Source organism: Schistocerca nitens, chromosome 4 (assembly GCF_023898315.1).
Source record: "Schistocerca nitens isolate TAMUIC-IGC-003100 chromosome 4, iqSchNite1.1, whole genome shotgun sequence".
NCBI classification, from domain to species: domain Eukaryota; kingdom Metazoa; phylum Arthropoda; class Insecta; order Orthoptera; family Acrididae; genus Schistocerca; species Schistocerca nitens.
This window is the reverse complement of record NC_064617.1, coordinates 376,257,076-376,276,690: the sequence shown is the minus strand read 5'-3', so window position 1 is coordinate 376,276,690 and position 19,615 is coordinate 376,257,076. Positions and strand designations below refer to the sequence as shown.

The following is a 19,615-nucleotide window of genomic DNA, read 5'->3' as shown; positions in this document are numbered from 1 at the left end:
CCGTAACGGTCGCGCGGTTCTAGACTGAAGCGCCTAGAACCCCTCGGCCACAGAGGCCGGCAGTCGTTTCTCATTGTGCCCGGCTTGCTGGTAGGGTGCCAGACGATGCGAAGTAGAGCAATCTGTTAGGAAACTGCTGAATGACATGGCATTCCTCTTAGGCGTGCATCCACTTGCTGGCGATAACAAGAAACAAATCACATGGCAGCTTTTAAAAACCATATCCACTCACAGCAGTCCGCCACGTTAAGGAAAAGGCCTTACTGCGCATGCTCGTAAAAAGTATGGTATCGCGAGCTGCTTCTTCACTGCAAAGCTAGAGGAGTGATGCGTTATTCTGACTGGTACATATACGAAGTTAAAACGGAAACTATTTGAAAGCAGTTTCGAGGATACGTGATCAGATAGGATTAAATTCAGTTTGGATGAATTATTCTGGTATTTTTTGGGTAGGGCCAGCCTTAGAGCCTTAATGGACGCTTCGCCACTGCACATGAAGTAAACAGTCAATCTCCCTTTCCGAGAATCTTACGTCTACGACTGACCGCTCTACTACTTATCTATGAGCCGCGACCCACACATGTCCGCGACCTGTTGAACCGCATGCGGATAACACTTGACGAGCAGTCGCGATTCCGATTCGACTCCAGTTTTATCTGGGACGCCATGGCTCGCACCACGATCGCCCTGCTGCTGTTTGCGCTGCTAGTCGCCACGGTGGCCGTGGCGTTAGTGTCGGCCGGCGGAGACATCCCCAGCAGCGCCAACTGCCCGCTCGGCTACGTCGAACGCAAGGGGCGCTGCGTGTCCAGTATCACCAAGTGAGTTGCGTCACTTCTCAGTAGAGATGGGCAAACTGAAACACCTAACTGTTTCAAAACAAATGAAACAGTACAATGTAATGTTTCGATACGCTGTTTCGAAACAGTGAAACAGTTTGTGTTTTGTAATCTAATAAACTTACACATTTTATCATCTTGATTGTCTACTGTATAAGTATGTCCATATAAACACAAATGAGGTGCGAGAGCGCTAATCATATCGCAGAAAGTATGAAACTATCACTTAAGCGTATTGGCAGTTTCGTATTTCCTGCAGCAAATGCACTGCTTTCGTGTCGTGTGACTTTCATACTTTTCAATTGGCTGAGGACAGCCATAGCTGAAGACCGAAGAACCACACGAACGGAACTGGAGGTGGGAGCAAACTGCGGAAACTACGGATATGCTACTGGGATTCACACATTCCGTTAGTATGGGTAATATACCCATCCTGCTAATTTCCATGCACACAAAGGGAATCATTGTGGATAATAGGCACATTGACTATAGACTCACAAATAACGCTAAATAATTCGAATAAATAACAAAATATAAGAGAAAAAAATTTTGTCTTTCAAGGTGTTTCGAACCGTTACTATAAATTTACCATGCTCCCCAGCCCTTCCCGTTCACCATTACACTATAAGTGATATGTCAAACAGATTGATTGCAATTATACCTACATCAAATTTATGTATATGTCTAATAACTGACACTCTACGTCTTTTTTTTTATTCAAAATGTTGTAGGCTTACTTGCGTTTCTTAATATGATTACTGTACATGAACAGAGAAGCGTATGTTATAAAAAAGTGTAATTTAACTGAATGATTTTCACATATTTATTATTTTGAATGTGAATAGTATGCGTTGTTTCATTGTTTGGTTAGTGTTTATAAAGCAGATGTTACGCCATTTCGGAATACGACAGTCAGCTAGAAACGAAGCTTTATTTTCGGGTATCTTAAGGTTCATGCTATTGCCTGTCAAAAAGATTTCGACACTCTTGAAACTGTTTCATGAAGTGGTACGTTGTGTTTCAGTACCTGTGCCGAGCCCGAATCTCGTCCGACACAGAGCAGAATGAAACATCACTGTTTCGATACAATTAGTCCGTTCCAAGCACAGGTGGACTGAAACAGCCTTATTTTGAAACAACGACACAGTTTCTGTGTCTGGCTCGAGATCGAGTCTGGTCTGGTTATCCGAGACAGGGGCGGAATGAAACACTGTTTCTAAACAGTGAACCACAGCCGTTCCGAAACACTAGAACAGTTGCACGTATCGATACACTGTATCGAAACATAGAAACAGTGGCCAAGTCTACTTCTCAGTAAACACAGTTGGCACGAACGTCAGCTGTAGCCCCTGACTCAATAGCGCCCACTCGGACAGAGCCGTAACACTGGGTTTAAAAGCCAGACACCATAAGCATGCAATGTAGAGTTGTCGGTGAGGTTATCTTGCTCACAATGTGATGTGTACAAATCACAGGGCCAATTTGTGATGCAAGCGACACAAGCAACATATTGGGCGCCAAGGTAAGAGGGGTACCAGACGCGGCCAAGAGCCAATGCTTTAGACTGAGGTTTTACCAAGAACACAAGGAAAGGCAACTAATTTCTCAGGAAGAACGTGTGGGGTGGGGCGGCGCCAAATAGTAGGTCGTTTGTGTAAACTGCCCTGACCATGTTTCATTTGAATAAGCCAATGGCCTCTTTAATTCCACTAGTTCACTTTTAGTAAAACTGTAATGTAATATGTCTCTTTTAGTCATTATGACTAGTCTGTTCCGGCACCTTTTAAAAACCGGTCATACAGACAACAATTTTCCTCTGTTTCCTTGCAAGCCTAGTTTCGTGTGATAAGAGCTTTGAATTCTTTATTTGTGTGGCTATAGTATCTGTTGTCAGCTTTCAATTATTAAAAGCATTTAAAAATCTGTTTTGTGACTACTAATAACTTTTTAGGTTGTTCGTAATATAGCACAAGCTACAGCCTAATAACACATTTACCGATATTGACAACGAAGTATTTATTGCGTGCACTTTGCTTTCTCTTCTTCTTTCGGGTAGATACTTGAACACTACGGTCAGCTTGTGTCCGTTCTGCTGTAATTTGCACACGATCGACTTAACTCAGCTTCAGCATTCTGCTAGCTCGTTTCGTCATCCAGGCTGGGGTAAATAAAAGTTGACCAGACCATTTGTGGAAGCATTAACGTAGAAGGAAAAGACTTACAGTTACTTCCAACAGGATAGAGCAACTGCCCATACAACGGACCAAACCTTGGAGCGCATTTACACAGTCTTTACGCCTGACAGAGTTGTTCGCAGATGTCAGCCTGGTCACGGCCCTATCTCGCCCACTATGGGACTTAACATCTGAGGTCATCAGTCCCCTAGAACTTAGAACTACTTAAACCTAACTAACATAAGGACATCACACACATCCATGCCCGAGGCAGGATTCGAACCTGCGGCCGTAGCGGTCGCGCGGTTCCAGACTGAAGCGCCTAGAACCTAATTTATCAGTGTGCGAATACTTTGTGTAGGGAACCCTCAAGTCTAAGGTGAATCGCAACAACCCTCATAGTCTTTAAGAATTGCAGCAGAACATCTCGGATGGGACTGAAGTAACTCCTGCGGTCCAGCTTGGATCCACCCTCAGCCACATGCTGACAAGGGCCCAAAAGCGCGAAGAGATGAATCGTGGTCACTTTCAGTATCTGCTATACTCAGGTTAGCACTGTATTTCCTTTCCTCTGCTGTGTATTTGCACCTTGGAACTCTGTTCCCTGAGCCACTTTTACTTGTCAACCCTGTCTTTTCCGTTAATACTTGAACGCCTGCCCTCCTTTAATTAACTTTAAGCTGCGGGTTTACGTGAAACTGTAGCCCTTGATTTTGTGGTCGAAATGTCACCTTTTCATATCATGCCTGACCCACATGTAAGTAACAGCAGTCTGACTGCGATGGCTAAAGCTTTACAGTGGTAAGTGCTTTCGCAAAGCGCAACGGAAGACGGGAAAGTTAACTGGATTTAAGTAAGACAAAACTACAAACAATCCTGTCGGAGGAACATCCGCAACTGAACTTATACCAGAGGCTTAAAATACCGCGTGGAGTCATGTTCTGCGCTCGTGGGTAGCACACCGCGCCTTGTACACGTCCACCGCGGCGATCGGGGGTTCACAGCACTAAGTTACGATACCTGAAGATGGCCGTATAAGAGCCCGAAACCCCTCGTGTGATAATAAAAGAACTTGACAACTGTAGCGGTATTTTCAACTTCTGGTAAGACAAAACTGATATTAGAATCTACAATAAGAGACCCTATGCATCTACTGACTTTGTATGTATATCATTTGTATCTTGATAGATTCAGCTCATGCAAGGCAAATGTTGCTGCCATCTCTCTCCTACGATGGATAACAACCCAAATAATCTTGAACTTGGGTGCCGGCACGTGTCTCGAAGTTCCACAGCGACGTGGACTTATCTTTAAGACTGAAACTCTCACATAATATACTTATGATCATTGCTTAATGTACGCTGTTTCATCCCACCTTTAAATATAAGTGGGAAGGAATATATTTGGAGGTATGGCACACATGGGAATATTCATTAAACATAAACCAGGGAGTCGGATAATAAATTCTTAATATCCCTACCGTACTCAAATGTAATATAATTATGAAAGTTAATATAAAAGATAACATACTTAATGGGTAAACACAATACTACAAACCATCATATGCTTTTACACCCTCAAATGAAACGACGGACAAATGAAGACTAAAATATATTCTTATTACTTCCTGAAACGGGTGGAAGAACATTAAAATATGTCCCTTTTAACTTTGAATGATTGAATTAGAAGTGGATACATGTTCTACAGAAGTTGAGAGCGCGAACGAAGATCTAACATTCCCCATACCATATACGGCTATAAAATGTTTTCTGAAAAAGGAACGTAATTCTCCATGACCTGTAAGGCCATGTAATTTACAATAACGAAAAAGCTAGCAATAGTGTCACGATAATCAAGAGCAAAGTCGGTTGACTGTGCCCATTTCACTATCACTATCACCAGCATCTATATCTTTGTACGTCTGTAAGTAGGCTGTTTAGGTTTTTTTATTGGTAACGCCACCTCTGTATGAAAATCACTGGCTGTGCTGTGTGCAGTCTGTGGCTGCTTTGCATTGTTGTAATACTCGCCATTGTAGTGTTAGGCAGCTGGCTGTGAACAGCGCGTAGCGTTGGCAGTTGGAGGTGAGCCGCCAGCAGTGGTGGATGTGGGGAGAGAGATAGCGGAGTTTTGAAATTTGTCATGAACTGCTCTATATATATATATATATATATATATATATATATATATATATATATATATATATATATATATATATATGATATCAAGGTAAATACATTGTTTGTTCTCTATTAATATCTTTCATTTGCTAACTATCCCTATCAGTAGTTAGTGCCTTCCATAGTTTGAATCTTTTATTTAGCTGGCAGTAGTGGCGCTCGCTGTATTGCAGTAGCTTGAGTAGCGAAGATTTTTGTGAGGTAAGTGATTTGTGAAAGGTATAGTTCAATGTTAGTCAGGGCCATTCTCTTGTAGAGATTATTGAAAGTCAGATTGCGTTGCGCTAAAAATATTGTGCGTCAGTTTAAGCACAGTAGTGTACTATTATTGAAAGGGGACGTTTCACGTCATGACTCATGACTACCCTGATGTCTTAACACATGTCCTGTCATCCTGGCTGTTGTTATTGTCAGAGTTTTCCATATCTTCCTTTCTTCGCTAATTCTGCGGTAAGACTCTTCACAGCTTATCTCATCAGGCCATTTGTATTGTATGTTAACCGGGGCCTAGAAACGAGGGAGAGGCTCCGTCCCTGCCGCAGCCGCAGTGGTCCACAGCCCCACAACGACTACCGCAATCCACTTCACCCCTCCTCCGCCCCACACCGATCCCAGCGTTATTCTGCGGTTCGGCCCTCTATGGACCCCCCAGGGAACCTCTCACACCAGACGAGTGTAACCCCTATGTTTGCGTGGTAGAGTAATGGTGGTGTACGCGTACGTGGAGAACTTATTTGCGCAGCATTCGCCGGCATAGTGTAACTGAGGCGGAATAAAGGGAACCAGCCCGCATTCGCCGAGGCAGATGGAAAACCGCCTAAAAACCATCCACAGACTGGCCGGTTCACCGGACCTCGACACAAATCCGCCGGGCGGATTCGTGCCGGGGACCAGACGCTCCTTCCCGCCCGGAAAGCCGTGCGTTAGCCCGCACGGCCAACCGGGCGGGCACCAGGCCATTTAATTTTCAACATTCTCCTGTAGCACCACATCTCAAATGCTTCGATTCTCTTCCGTTTCGGTTTTCCCACAGTGCACGTTTCACTACCATACAATGCTGTATTCCAACTGTACATTCCCAGAAATTTCTTCCTCATAACTGTTAGGCCTATGTTTGATACTAATAGGCAGAAAGCAGGTTTTGAGAGATGTGAAAATTACCGAACTATCAGTTTAATAAGTTACAGCTGCAAAATACTAACGCGAATTCTTTACAGACGAATGGAAAAACTGATAGAAGCGGACCTCGGGGAAGATCAGTTTGGATTCCGTAGAAATGTTGGAACACGTGAGGCAGTACTAAGCTTACGACTTATCTTACAAGAAAGATTAAGAAAAGGCAAACCTACGTTTCTAGCATTTGTAGACTTAGAGAAAGCTTTTGACAATGTTGACTGGAATACGCTCTTTCACATTCTAAAGGTGGCAGGGGTAAAATACAGGGACCGAAAGGCTATTTACAATTTGTACAGAAACCAGATGGCAGTTATAAGAGTCGAGGGGCATGAAAGGGAAGCAGTGGTTGGGAATCTGTATATTGAGCAAGCAGTAAAGGAAACAAAAGGAAAATTCGGAGTTGGTATTAAAATTCATGGAGAAGAAGTAAAAACTTTGAGGTTCGCCGATGACATTGTAATTCTGTCAGAGACAGCAAAGGACTTGGAAGAGCAGTTGAACGGAATGGACAGTGTCTTGAAAGGAGGATATAAGATGAACATCAACAAAAGCAAAACGAGGATAATGGAATGTAGTCTAATTAAATCGGGTGATGCTGAGGGGATTAGATTAGGAAGTGAGACACTTAAAGTAGTAAAGGAGTTTTGCTATTTAGGGAGTAAAATAACTGATGATGGTCGAAGTAGAGAGGATATAAAATGTAGACTGGCAATGGCAAGGAAATCGTTTCTGAAGAAGAGAAATTTGTTAACATCGAGTATAGATTTAAGTGTCAGGAAGTCGTTTCTGAAAATATTTGTATGGAGTGTAGCCATGTATGGAAGTGAAACATGGACGATAACCAGTTTGGACAAGAAGAGAATAGAAGCTTTCGAAATGTGGTGCTACAGAAGAATGCTGAAGATAAGGTGGGTAGATCACGTAACTAATGAGGAGGTATTGAATAGGATTGGGGAGAAGAGAAGTTTGTGGCCCAACTTGACTAGAAGAAGGGATCGGTTGGTAGGACATGTTTTGAGGCATCAAGGGATCACAAATTTAGCATTGGAGGGCAGCGTGGAGGGTAAAAATCGTAGAGGGAGACCAAGACATGAATACACTAAGCAGATTCAAAAGGATGTAGGTTGCAGTAGGTACTGGGAGATGAAGAAGCTTGCACAGGATAGAGTAGCATGGAGAGCTGCATCAAACCAGTCTCAGGACTGAAGACCACAACAACAACCTAAGGACATCACACACATCCATGCCCGAGGCAGGATTCGAACCTGCGACCGTAGCTATAATATAAAAGCACTACACCTCTAGGACGCGCAGATGCAACTGATGCTGTAAAAGGACAAACAACCTGCCTTACAGCATACTGGAGTAGATACGTGACTGAATTGAGAGCGTCTTAGTAGACTGTTTTTTTTCCTTACCGACTTTAGTGAGAGATCCTGGGACCAGGTGTAGCAAGTTTCACAAAGCACATAAATCGCATTACCTGCACCACGCTAATGGCGTTTTACCGACGACATCAACGACATACGGCGCTAATAAATGTTTTAGTATTTCTTATAATCTAGTCCGAAGTAATTTTACAAACTAATACACGTGCGTGATAGTGCATATTGTAACCTCATAAATATAAATTGTACAACATGATAGATGAAGAGGGATCTCATGATAATCTCAGAGTGTGGAGCGAACAGATAATTAAGGGACAGATTCCTTCGACTGTCTTAAAATATCGTCTTTAACTCACCACTGAAAATTTTTGAGAACAGGAGGTTCAGCTCAGAATTGAGTTCCTTGCGTATTTAATAAGCAGGCATAGGATACAGAGCAGCCACTATTCTAATTACACGTGAACATTAACCAATCTCAGTTCATACAGTAATCTTAATATCGAGACTTTTAGCTCATTCCAAGGATATTTGTAATATTTCCTCTCCATGAATTAACAATGTTCTTAACTGTAACTCTCATTTTAGTCACAACTTTATCATCAGGTCTTCAGCCGACTATTGAGATATCTTCATTGCAACTTTAAAACGATAGGAACGTGTGTCTTTGAATGACATATTATATCCTTCCTTATGACATGGCAAAGAAATTCCTTCCTCATGACTATTCACATTGGACCATTACTGGAAGCTTTGAATTTGACATGACCTACTCACAAATGTCAAGACTACTGACATACAGAACATCTTACAGTGTAGTCTTATTTTTAATGAATGCACTTTTGTGCTATAATAATTTTTATTAATCGTCTGCTGCAAATGCTATAATTTCACAAACATGAATATTTTTGCGTATATACGTATATGTATGAGGTCGCTGAATCGGTTTCGTGCTTGAATGTAAAATTAAAAAAAAAAACAATAAAATACAGAATCTTTGTACAGATTAGATAACAAAATACGCTATGGTAAAATAGATGACAAAATTTATCTAATGTTTAACGTTATAAATACTATTAGCCATTATTGATGTTGCGCGAAAATTTGTGTAACTACAAGGTTTTGCGGGTGCTAACACAAGTACAAAATTTTTGCCGAATCTTCCAACATATACCGATTGATTCTCTGAGATCTGCGTGAAATTTTTCCATTAGTTTGAGTATGCGAGTCATTATTCACGGCGTATATACTTCAGTGTGACATCATCAAATGTAAGCTTATAAATAATATTCAACATATGGAAACATGATTCACACAGTTTTTTTATCTGTGTATAGGTGATAACAATGCATATCAAATGGAACAACATACATACGGAATAACAAGGCCGTTGACATGGTCTTGTTTTCCTATTAGTCATTAACATCACATACCAATGTTCGTTTCACACAAAGCAAACTGTTTCCTTAACTTTGACACTGATATTCAGCAAATTTACCAGTTATTGTCAAAATTTTCTTTGCATATATCAACAGTGAGAACGTTTTCTTCCGCAAATATCGTCTCAAGAGCTTTTGAATAACTTCAAAAAGATACATGGGTCCATTACAAAAATCAAACTAAGCTACTTCAGTATCACTGTACAAGATGTGATTGTACTGATCATACAAGAAATAGTTGCCCATTTTGGAACTGCCAATGATGGAAAAAATTGTTTCGAGGTCTTTAACCTCTTATGATGTGTGAGGAGTGCCACAATATATGCAATACAAAACTTAGGACAAAAAGAAGCAAATGTAAGTGAGCCTTACAACTGTGTCATTTTCCTTACGTCAATATCTGAAAGAACAGACACTACCGACGATCCACGACTGTACGAAATAACCCGAAATTAATTCGCTGGATGCGAATACCTTGACATATACAGTATAAGGTTCAGATCTGCTACCCTATAAAAACATATACAAATTTGTTCCGAGTCGGTTCTCTCTAACGCGGATTTCCCACTTTTGCGTGCGGTCGCCTTTCCAACTTGGGCTGTTCGTGCACACATCCCGGACCGAACCAAACTTCCATATGTCACACTACTACGTACTTATATAGTAGGATACTGGATTCATCACCAAATGCTCGCAACATTATTCAGATTCCTGCAGCTGGAAACCCCAGATCCAGCGTTCACCATTAACAATACAAACCGTAAGACATTCGGCGCTACTGTCCTGTTTTCATATTTTGTCAAATGGCCGGATGGCCTTCTGTTGTCATTGTCGAGACAAGTCGTGTGCGCCATCTGTCTATGAAATACGTAACTTTCGTCTGTGTGTTATACTATTTGACTGTTGCTTCGTCGAAGTTTCAGAGACGGAGATTGCGAACCGCCCCAGAATTTGCCTAAACGAGCTTGGAAAACAGCCATACTCAGGCTGATTGGTGCACTAGATCAACGATCATCTGGCAAGTTAGCGCGCTGCGTGTTAAGCTATACGAACAGGTCACTGTACAAAAGAGGTACACACATGAATCTCAAATACTTTGTCTAGTTACGCAATCTGTTTCTGGAATGGCGTACGGAAGCAATCGAAATGCGTGTGGTGCCATAACTCACAAGTAACGATGACGAATTGTCGTCCACGAAGTCTGACACCTCGAATGTGAAACAGCAGCGATTTCACGGTGGACCCTGTGGCACAACTTTGGCTAGTGGGCGCGAATCAATCCCCTAAACATGATGTCCTGGAAGAGAGCTTAAAAGAGCTTACTAATAGCTTCTGAGTATTTTACTGCATTGGAACGTGCAGTGAGGCTGCCGGATTTTACCGTGTGAACAGCCATTCTATTAAGGAATTTATAAATTATTCCCCTCCATTTTATTCTGAAACAATTGAGGAATTTTGACTATAAGCTGACTCGACATCCAATATCGTGATACAACAACAATTTTCAAACACTCGTTGTACGAGTACCATACCTTTACGTGTATATTTTTAGAAATGAAATAATTCGATGAAATCTTATAATATGCTGAAGGTTGGCGGAGGTATGACTAATGATTTGCAAGAAGAATTTTCTGCACTGCGTTAATGTAATGAATAACTTAGCACACCCAGAGAAAAGCATTCACTCACACGCACTAACACACACATTCATCTACACTACGTTACATTTAACCGTGCACAAAAATGTATTGCAGTAGCTGAAAACAAAATATCTATCAAAATTGCGGAGAGCTGATACGATACTGAGAAAAGACTGTGTTATTTTTCAGTACCTAATGTTACCAAACTATTTCGCGAAGCGAGAATGTAATCTTTTAAAATGAATTTTTTGGTCCACCTAGCATTAATGAATTTAAATAGCACTGTTCAATGCTAAAATTTCACATCAATGTGGCAGGACGAGTCCTTTCGGTCAGGTTAAGTATTTCACAAGATATGTATTTTTTTATGTTGCGTTAGTCATCAACATTCTGACACCACTGAGAGCAGTTTGCTTTTGAAACTTTAAGATGTCGGAGCGCACTTCATAAAGTTGTGTAACTCACCTGTGGTGTTGGACTTGCGGATGTGTTAGCAGCTGACGTAAAAGTAGCGTATTGGCACTCTCTCACAGTGCCTTTTGTGTAATGTTATGGCTAATAGTTTATGGTATTACACTATTTTTTCCATCTTTTAATAAATCACCACTTCACCCACAATGAACCACATTTGTTCTGTGGTGCACACAGTATTACAACGTACCGCCATTTGCACACATCGCTGGCTACTGATACTCGATGCAGACTGTACGCCTCCATGTTCAACAGCAAACAATATCTCTGATCTACGTAGTGTAGCTCTCTTTCTCTCTCGCTTTCTCATTCTCTCTCACAGGTTAAATTTGTATAAAACAATATTGTCTTCCATATTACACGTTTTATCATTTGCATATCTTTTTCTTTGGTAAAGAACTGTAAATGTAAAATAAAAAGTAATAAAAGTAATAACCAAATAAATAAAACTATAATTTTGCACTGACTTTACAAAAATTGAAATAGTTTCACATGCTGCTAAGAGATGGTACCAGTGTTACTTTCGTAACATGTTAATGCATATGTGAAATGTTTCAAAATAAATTATGTATCTAATTGAGAACGAAAAGAATGAAAAATTAATTGTTTGTTAACACCTCTAAATTACTGACCATAACAAATGCCACGAGACCTTCATCTCCTTAAGTTGCTTATGAGCCGTATTTACTTTAAATGAATGACTACTACTGTCTGCGCTCTTGTTGACACCAAAGAAACGTCCTCGTTCTTCAGTCTGAATCAACTGTGAAGCTGCCAAGAGCGAACATGAGTGATACATAAAAATGAAACCTATAGTCATTTCGATATTAACGTTCAAAAGTTGTAACATTGCAACGCATGATAGTGTAAGTTTCGTTCTAGTAAACAACACTGTAAGAGAATACGAAAAAAGACTGACCTCATGCTCCGACATCTATTCTGTAAGATGAATAACAAATGGTCCGCAAATCTCTGTGCAAAAATATGCTTGTTAACAGACAGCTCTTTCAATTAAGTTTTTATCAAGACATTTAAATTTCATCTTTATCTACGATAATCTTCTACATTATCGTAGACAGTTCTTCGATAAATGCAGCTCTTGTTCTTTCAAGTTGCCTTACAAGGACTAATATTTTTGTTATCTTTTTCAGGGTGGTGGAGGTATCCACGAAGAAGCCCTGAACATGTGATGCAGTTAATTCTCTGTAAATTGAAAATTAATTGCAACTACCCAATATGTCATCTGATGGTGAGGAGTGTACAGGCCTGTCGCTGAGAAATCTCGTACATACTTTGTTGTGGACAGTAATTGTGTTCGAAGTATCTCCGACGAAATTTTCGATTAATATGTTCGAAAACAAATTTGATTTTATATGTATGCATCATTACTTTGTTAATTAAAGTACGTTTATGAAACTTGATGTATGTCATTTTTCCTGCTGTGCAATCAGTGGGGCATAACCTTTATTTATTTGTTAAAAAGTGGCAACATTCCATGGGAAACGCGTAACAAGTTTTTCACTCTTCGCAATATTTAACCTGAAAAGGAACAACTTAGAATATTTGTAAAAATGTAGTTTTGTAGAAAATAAGACACTAAAGTAAGCAATATTTAAAGTCGGCGTCGTTGATTTTGATGAAGAGAACAATGTTTTTACCAGAATGGGGATAATATGGTACAATCAAACCTTGATATATCGAATCTCTAGAGTAGGCAAAATTCATTCGATATATCGAGGGATCGATATAACAAGATTTCGGAAAAAATACTTTCCAACCCATGGTTTTTATCGCTGTAGTTTTATTTTTCTCGCATGTGTATGTAATACAGGCCTATGTTTAGTTTTGATGATGTAAAAAGGAAATCGAGATAGATTGTTATGCATACTGTTTTATTTTTTTCTGAAGTAGATAAAACATATGAGTTTGAAATAAAATAGTTTCATCTTAAAAAAAATTAAATTCAGTAAAAGAATATGCAGAGCGTACATAAAGACTTACAGAAATCATTGACTTTAAGAGTAATCTGTAATGTTGACTTGATCTACACTTTTGATTACCTATGAGTCAACTATATTGTCTGTGACTACGATGGCTGAGAATACTTTACGCTCTACCTTCTCACACTTCTCATCGTACGCTCTGCTTGTGCGGAGAGCCTCTCTGGCCGGCCACATCACGAAATCTTCAAAACGAATGTCGATATCCAGCAGCGATTCCACTGTACGACCTATCAGAATTAGTAAACCTGCAAATGAAGTGACGGAGGATGTTATGTATTACTTTTTAATTAAATTTAAAGAGGAAATATTACAGACTAATCAGGAATGGGATCGAAAGGATCGAGAATTTAAAGACGAAATAAAAAAGGCTATTAAATCCTTAGAGGCTGAAAATAAGGAAAGAGACGATAGGTTGGCTAAGTAATTCGAGAAACTGAGACTGGAGTTAAAGTCAGCGAAACGTAAACATGATACCTTACAGGGATCGGTAAATACTTTGAAGAAGGATGTGAAAGAGATACGTAATGAGCAGTCTATCGTGTCGAATAGAATAGATGGTCTAACGACCAAAGTGAAAGACCTACAGTTAAGAAGCCAAGGGTATATTAACGATTATTTAATGGGTCAGACGGAAAAGACTGAGGAAGAAATATCCGAGTGGATAGAGACTCAATTAAAGGAGGTACAATCTCCAGTACAGAGCACCGTAGAGTCAGTTAGTTAAACGGTCAAGCAGGAATAATCAATTCTCAGAAACACTGAAATCAAAGAACAATTTAAAGCTGAGTTTCAGCATATTAAAGAAAAGGTAATCTCAGAAATTCCCGCCTGGCAGAGTCAAGTCAACCATCGATTATCGCTGATGGAAGGTAAGTCAACCGAGCTAAAATCGCTGGATAGATTGTCTGATCAGCGTTCACCCATCAATCCAGAGATAAAGAAAATGAGGTGGAACGGCTGCCGTGAGAAATTGATTAGCAGTAGGGAAGATTCAAATTATAAGAATCGACATTTTGACCGTCGAAGTGCAACTTCATTGGCAAAGGTCGAAAATAGTCTATCTAAAGCTAGGCAATTCCATACGTTTCCAACAGAGAAAAATTCTGATCGCCCTATAGTGTTGATGAAAAGTTTTCGAAACGTGTTTCCTAAATCCTGGAATTAACAGGACAAAGTTTTGTTTATAGTGTTGAAAACCATTGGTGAAGTCCCACTATGGGCATCGGAGGTGGCTGAGACTTCGAAACTTCTTTATTTACATGTGTGTGTCTGTACTTAAATTGCTGAATGACTGAGAAGATGAAACTTCTACGTTATTTGATTCTGAAAGAGCTGAGTAAAACTGAATGTACTGACCCTACTTTCCCTTTACTTTCTCTTAGCATGTCACTACTGACCCACAATATTCTAGCGCAACCCAATATGCCTGCTAAAAAAAAAATTAAAAAAAATTACAACCTGACTTCTAATGATTAATTCAAAAGAATGGCCCTGACTAATAAGAAATCTTAACAATGACCTATACATTTCATTAAGCACTTACCTCGCAAAAATCTTCATTACGCGAACTACTGTAGTACAGCGAGGGTCAATACTGCCAGCTAAATAAAAGATTCTAACTACTAAAGCCACTAACTACTAATAAGCAAGTGGTTAGCAAAGGAAAGATTTTGTTGCAAACCAAAGAATGTGTTTTTTACCTTAATAATCTGACATCCAGTGCAAATATATATAATCATGAGTAATTTTAATTCTACAAGTTGGATACTTCCAGATCGTTAGCCTACGCTAACACTTCAGACCTCTACCCTCCATCAATGCTAACTTCTCACATCTAACATCCATCACTGCTAGCCGTTCACCTCCAACTGCCCAACAGTACTTACGTCACTGCTGGCGACTAACTTCCAACTGCCCAACACTACTGGTGATTAACTTCCAACAAGTCCAACCAACCACAGAGTCTCTTACAAAGAAACTGCAGTCAGAGATCCAATGAAAAGCGCTACACAGCGCTGCCAACACAGAAGCAGCCCACTTACAAATTGTACGTCATGCTATGGGTTTGAAAAAACCATTTATTGAGAAATACTGGTCGAAGAGTAAACAAAAAAGATTCAAAAACGAGATTTACAGTCCAGAATTCTTACAGCCCGAAAAACGGCTCATTTAGGAAGTATTTCGAAAGGTACACAAATAAGACACGATATTGGGATGAACCATAGGGAGATTTTAAGAATTCTGAAAGGGGAACTGCTAATGCCTGTGAGCAGAAGTAATTATTGTACCCGACGATGACTTAAATCAGTTCCAGTCGTAATAGACTCGCTAGAAGCAATCCAAGAGGACGCTAGGCAGTTCGGAAATCAGATGTATAATGCGTAACACGCGAATCTGTACATTATATACCATGGTAATTGTTGTAATGAAAACCATCTGAACGGAAAATCGCAGTATAACGGTAATACGAATAATCGAAAAAATGGTTCAAATGGCTCTGAGCACTATGGGACTCAACATCTTAGGTCATAAGTCCCCTAGAACTTAGAACTACTTAAACCTAACTAACCTAAGGACATCACACACACCCATGCCCGAGGCAGGATTCGAACCTGCGACCGTAGCAGTCCCGCGGTTCCGGACTGCAGCGCCAGAACCGCTAGACCACCGCGGCCGGCACGAATAATCGAAATCACCACGACAATAATCAGTGTAATGGCGATCATTCGGGAAATAGAAGGTCCAGTTCACATGATCATCAGTCGGGTAATGGCAATAACAATAACAATGCTATGCACAATAATAGTACCAGGCATTATGGACAGAGACCGAGCGACAATAATAGCGATTGCTTCAACTATACACGCGAAGCGAAAATGTAACGATTATAAATGCCACCAGAGAATAATAACATGAGACACGTCCAATGGGGTAACCAATCGGCCGTTCCATGGATAGCGTCAGAAAATGCAAGAAAGACGTTAGGGAAATATGATTGAAATGGCTCGGAGCACTATGGGACTTAACATCTGAGGTCATCAGTCCCCTAGAACTTAGAACTACTTAAAGCTAACTAACCTAAGGACATCACACACATCCATGCCTGAGGCAGGAAGCGAACCTGCGACCGGAGCGGTCGCGCGGTTCCAGACTGAAGCGCCTACAACCGCTTGGCCACTCCGACCGGCGTTAGGGCAATACATCCCGCCTCAAATGATAAGCAAAACTGAAAACAGACCGTGTAATCATGAACGTGATTGGGCGGCTCAGGACCATGAAGTACGAGTGGTAGTTGCAGAGGAAGCGAATAATGACAGGTCAAGTGAATCAGAAAACTAAAGTCACCCTCTCTACGACTTCCGGAAGTGCCTGGTTGTAAAGAGGAAGGTGAAACGTCATTGGAAGTAAGAGTGCTAAGATACAACAATGGGATGGACGTTTGACAAAAATTACTAGAGAATCCGTTTGGACGTGGAATGAAACCTACTGAAATGGTATAGGCAATGGTCGAAGTTGTAATAAATGACGAACCTGTAAACATCCTGCTGGATACTGGAGCGACTTTTAGTGTGATGAGCGTTTGTCTGTTCAGACAACTGAACAGTAAGCAAATATTGTCTGTATTTACAGTTTCAAACTGTACGTTTTCAGGTGCGTTGAGTGCTCATTCCATTCCTGTGAAGTCTCAGGTGGAGGAAGAAGTGATTGCACAAAGCGTAAGGCTATGAAGCACCTTCCTGTTAGCTGCGCCCTATCCTATCCATGCATCTGTGGCTGGGAATTTCCGCACAAAAATGCAGTAATTGACCTCTTAAAAAGGGATATGCACTCTATCCAATGACAGGTAAGTTATTGTTTTGAACGTGGTGAGGAAATTAGAATTGCATGACAGATTCTGCCAGAGAATAAAGATAAATTGTTTAGGTACTAATATATTGTATTTAATTGGCTATTGTGGACTATTTCGTTTACCAACAGACAATTCATTGGACGTTGAAAAAGTTATCCAGAATAATGTAGCCGAAAACTGAATACTAACTGAAGTACAGCGGAATGAAGTAGCAAGCTTGTTAAAGGAACATTGGGAGGTCTTCGATCAGAAGTATGGTGTCATCAATGATTATGATTATGAGATGGATGGCTACCCATGCCAAACTTATTGTAACGCCTCTTATTCCACTCCGTGGGCCAAGAAGGAAAGAGTCACAAAGGAAATTAGAAAAATATTAAAATGGGGCATTATCGAACCATCTAATTCTCCATATAGTAGTCCCTTATTAGCAGTAGTCAAATCTGACGGGAGTATTTACCTCATGTTGGATGCAGGGGATATAAATAAAATTATGAAACCAGTACGAACAAGACCCGAAAATCTCGAAGAATTACTGCAAGACTTTCATGGTCTGAACTATTTAAACTCGATCGATTTACGCTCTTTTATTGGCAGTTACCTGAAGAATCTAGGAAATACACATCCTTTATCTTTGCAGGTAGGAGTTACCACTTAAAAGTTCGCATTAAACGCAAGAGGTGGTGTTTTTATTGCAGCTTTGGATACTGTACTAGGACTGCATTTGTTAGAGAAGATGATTTATTAATTGCAACCTCCACGTGGGAAGAGCATATTGGCTTATTAAGAAGAGTACTCGCTAAGTTTGGAAGAGATAGATTAAAATTTTTAGGACATATAATTTCAACCGAGAAGATAGTACCGAACCCAAGAAAGTTGGAAGCAATTAGACATTTCCCATATGCAAGAAATAAAAGACAATTAAAGTCATTTATGGGACTAGCACCGTTCTTTCAAAAATTTTTAGCGAATTGATTACTAAACAACATTGACTTATTAAATTTGCTAGAAAAGAACGTAACTTCTCAATAGACTACTCATTGCAGCGCAGTTTCCGATAAAATCAAAGAAGTATTAGTTAATTCCGATGTGTTAAGTCATCCGGATACTGCAAAAGATATTTGTATAGGAACTGACGCGTCGGCTACAGGGAACAGTGCGCTGCTGTTTCAAACAAAAGGACCCGATATTTTGGAAGATATCAATATCATTTCATGCCCTAGTCACACCTCATCCGACTGTGAGAGGGCTTATACGAGTACGACCACCGAGTGGGAAATTTTAGTAGCTGTGTGGGCGCTGCGTAAATTCTGAAATTTTGTACATGGCAAACCGACCATTTTGTATTGTGACTATAAGGCCATCACATTTTTAATGACCTGTTAACTGTTACATTCAAGGCTAATGAGGAGGGCATTGCTGCTGCAGGAATATCGGATTGATATTAGATACATTAAGGGAAAGGATAATGTAGTAACCAAGGACTAACCGATGAAGACAGTATAATTGAAATTAACCAGAACCTTAGAGTCATGCTGTTGAAAAATGTGCAGTTCCGAAACGACTACAAATATATCTATAAAAATTTAACAGTCGTACAAGAACAAGATGCGAAATGGAATTGCATCTTAAATGCTTGAAAACAGGTGAAAAGGATCATCGATTGTTCAATTATGAATTGCATTCTGGGATCCTGTTTCATCTAGCGAACATCAACAAAGTAGGATGGAAAGTGTACAAATTCGTAAAATATATCTACGGATCCGAATGGCATATACACTACTCCTAGGAACATTTTAGTGTTCCTAAGTGTAATGAAAAAATCGACAATATTGTTTCATTCCTAATATGAACCGAAAAGTACAAGAAATTCTTAATGTGTGCACCCTATGTCAAAAGGTAAAACCTATGAATTACAGCACTAAGTAAGTACTACACCTAATTGCTCCATCGGAACCTTTAGCGATAGTATCTTGTGATGTGATTTGGTCTCTTAAATATGTAATTGCCACTCATGATTTGTTTTAAAAATACGTTAAAACGTACCTAACAAGGTTTACTGAAGTTAAGCCGAAGTTGCATCACCTAATTAAATATTATATATGTAAGGTTGGTATGCCAAGTGCTGTTCTCACAGATAATGCATCATATTATACCAGCAAGCCTCGGAAGGATTGTATCGCAAAATTAGACATAAAGCACTTCTTGATGTTAAAATAGGACAACGTTCCCAGCCGGCCAGTGTGGCCTAGCGGTTCTAGGCGCTTCAGTCCGAAATCGCGCGATCGCTACAGTCGCAGGTTCGAATCCTGCCCCGGGCATGGATGTGTGTGATGTCCTTAGGTTAGTTAGGTTTAAGTAGTTCTAAGTTCTAGGGGACTAATGACCGCAGATGTTAAGTCCCATAGTGCTCAGAGCCATTCGAACCAATTTTTGAACAACGTTCCTATCCTCATCT

General features: G+C 40.1%; 1 long non-coding RNA gene across 1 annotated transcript; it reads left to right on the top strand.

The window, feature by feature from the left end:
* The first annotated feature begins 250 nt into the window (after positions 1–250).
* Positions 251–12,720, top strand: LOC126251703 (uncharacterized). Its single transcript, XR_007545776.1, has 2 exons — positions 251–821; positions 12,456–12,720. It is a non-coding gene; the product is annotated as an uncharacterized LOC126251703 (long non-coding RNA).
* The last annotated feature ends 6,895 nt before the right edge of the window (positions 12,721–19,615 follow it).